Here is a 2980-nt window from a genome sequence, read left to right as displayed (position 1 = left end):
ATATCTCTAGTAATTTTCTTAACTAAAATATCCTGATGGACTAATGAGTATCTTCTCATAATTCTATACAACTGTGATTTCATGCATGTGACATTCTTAATTGTTGGGTAGGTTGTGATACTGCTATGGCTGTCAAAAACTTTAATATAGTCAAGCAACTTGTAGCTGAGCTTTAATCGCTGCTATGTACTACCATCATTAACCACAAGGTGTTATTTAGTCAATGCTTCATGGACATGAGAATTTTTATATGTAAAATCTCACCCCATACATACACACAAAAACATGTACAGGTGAAATAACCTAAATGACATAAGTTAATAAATGTATGTTTAATTCCCCAAGTCCATTTTCTTCTTCTTTTTATATGTTTTTTCTTTTTTTAACTTTGTTAACTCCCTAAAGCAAGATAGTATCTATAAACAAACTAGGCTGCAAGGCTTTTTTGAAATTTATTCATAATACACATAATTTAAATATTTTCCCCCCAATTTTTTCCTTAAAGCTTATTTAGCCTATTTCTCAATTAAAGACAACTTCAAAATATATATTTTCCTCAAAGGATTCTAGCTTAACGGGCTAAGTTTTTTGTTTTGTTTTTTCCCAATTCCTATTATGCAGTTCTGCCATTCTACCCAAAATTTGACATTGCTTTCAAAGATTTGACTTTGTTTTTAAACGTAGCTTTATTCAAAGCAATGCACTGAAAATGTCTAGATGGGCTCTTTGCAGCTCCATAAACACTTACACTTGTTCCTGATCTTTTTATTAACTTTACATATGCAAGTATCCAAATTGCAGTGACAATTCTCTCTAGATCATAAAGGTATGGAAAAAACAGCTAGCAAGCACACTATATATGTATCTTATTACTCCTTGTTCAACTCACCCCCTCTTTGACCTCATTTCTTTGATTCTCTTGTTCTTTTGTCTCCAGCCATTCTCAAATGTGCTAGGCTTGCTTCGCCTCAGAGCATTTGCACATGCCATTCTCTCTGCTTCAAGTACTTTCCCCCTTGAATTCTGCATGGTGAATTTGCTCTTCATATTCTTTGGCTTTTCCCTCAAATACAACCTTCTCACTTACCAACCTTCCCTGACCAAATTATTTAAAACTGAGTTCGCAACAGTCTTATTGGTCCCCTTTGCTTCCTTTATTTTCTTCCTAGCACTTTCCACTTTGACACACCATATATTTTATTGTCTGGTTCTCCCGCTGAAATGTAAGCATCATGACAAGAGGGTTTTTCTCTTGTGCCTTTTATTTCTTTCACTGTTCTAACAGCACTGCCCAGAGGACTGACTGTCACAGAGAGGACACTCATTTAACACTTGAATGAATGAATGAGACACGGCATCTGGGGAACAAAGCAACTTAGAAACACCACTCTACCTCACCTAGAGTAGCACTCCCATTTTCCCAGGGCTCATGATCTGTCTCCTCAAATTGCTCATATGTGGAATGAATGATGACAAACTTACACGTGCCCTTCGCTCCAGAATCCCACAAATGAGCATTTTTTTTTTCTTCTGATGCAGGTGTTTTGGAACACACTTTACAGTGACCAAATAACATTTGTGAAGTGTCAGGGTGGAGAAGCAAATACAAACTCTTCACTAAGTGGCCCTCTTTTTGAATGTTAACAGGGTCTGGTCCCAGGGATTCCTGTGTTCAAAGCCTTTCAGGGCAAGGCACTTTGCTGTGGAGTACACTGTCCTATATACCTAATGGGCTACTAGGTTTCAGCTGGACAAAGTCCTTACAGAGCCGTGATTCTCAAGGGGTAGACTACAGTGGAGAGTGTGGTGTGCTACTGGCACTTCGTTGCTAGGGGTGCTCAATATCCTACAATTAGGGTTATTTTTACGAAGTAAAACTATAGGTAGGTAAGGTAGCCAGATGAAATACAGGGATTTCCAGTTAAATGTGATTCTTAGATGAACAACATTGTTACCTCAAACCCAAATTTAACTGTATTTTTTCCGTGACCCTGCGTCCTGTAATGCACAGGACACCCTCCTTCCCTCTCGACAAAGAATTATCCAGGCCCAAAATGTCAAGAGTGGAGGCTGAGAAACCCTGCCATACAGCAGTGGTTCTCAAGCCCTAGTTTGTACCACAGTCACCTTCAGGGTTGGTAAGGCCGAGTACAGGGCACACCCTCAGAGTTTCTGATTCAGTAGGCCTGGAGTGGGGTCCCAAGAGTTGCATTTCCATCAGTTTCCCAGGTGAAGCTGCTGTTAGATTGGGGCCACATTTGAGAACCACTACCCTAGAAAGTCCCCATGCTCTCCTGATTAGAAGCGAGGAAAGTATCCAAGGGAGGACGGGGGTGGGAGGATAAGGGAGAGTGGCGGGAAGAGCCGGCCCGCTGGGGTGGTAGACGTTATTTCGGCCGTTCTGGCCTCGCAGGCGTTTTCGGGATCCCTCTAGGCGCCGCGGAGGTCCCGGAGTCTCGATGGTCGCTCGGGCCGGGGCGTGGCCTGGTTCGGGGGCGTGGCGTGGAAGGCGGGCCGAGGTGCGGCGAGCGCTCTCGTGCCGGACGTTGCGCGGCCGCGACGCCCGACGCCAACGCAGGCGCAGCGCTCCGGTTCGGCGCGGCTTACGGTCCAGTTCGGGCTCGCGAGGCTCCGTCTGGGCCAGGGCAGGTAGGCATCATTGTGCGCCGCAGGCAGGGCTTAGCTTGAGTGCAGGAGCGGTTGGCCTTGATGTTGCGTTTTCTCAACGGCGTCCGAGGAGTTCGTCCTCACTGCTCCGCGTCCACGGTGGGCTGGCGGGACCAGGACAGGAACAATGGGATTCCGAGGGCCGCAAGGGGGCGCTCCCTCTGCGGGTTGGGGTGCGAGGCCGGAGGCCGGGCCCTGCTGAGCGGGAGGCGGAGCAGGAGGCGGAGCGGGGTGGGTGGGGACCAGGGCGGGGTCGGGCTAAAGAGGGATGGATTAAGGGCACGGTGGGAGGGACCAGGTCAGGCTCGGGCGG

The 2980-nt window shown here is 46.3% G+C and overlaps 1 protein-coding gene across 3 annotated transcripts in view; it reads left to right on the top strand.

Annotated features, from left to right (window-relative positions):
* The first annotated feature begins 797 nt into the window (after positions 1 to 797).
* The window catches only part of PGBD2 (piggyBac transposable element derived 2), a 20507-nt gene continuing 18324 nt past the window's right edge, over positions 798 to 2980 (top strand). For all 3 annotated transcript variants that reach the window (XM_017891104.1, XM_017891106.1, XM_017891105.1), the window contains exon 1: positions 798 to 2649. The gene's annotated coding sequence lies outside the window, so the exon portion shown is untranslated. The remainder of the gene's footprint in view (positions 2650 to 2980) is intronic.

The sequence above is a fragment of the Rhinopithecus bieti genome, unplaced genomic scaffold, assembly GCF_001698545.2.
Source record: "Rhinopithecus bieti isolate Rb0 unplaced genomic scaffold, ASM169854v2 scaffold_20860, whole genome shotgun sequence".
NCBI classification, from domain to species: domain Eukaryota; kingdom Metazoa; phylum Chordata; class Mammalia; order Primates; family Cercopithecidae; genus Rhinopithecus; species Rhinopithecus bieti.
This window is presented reverse-complemented; position numbering and strand designations above follow the sequence as displayed.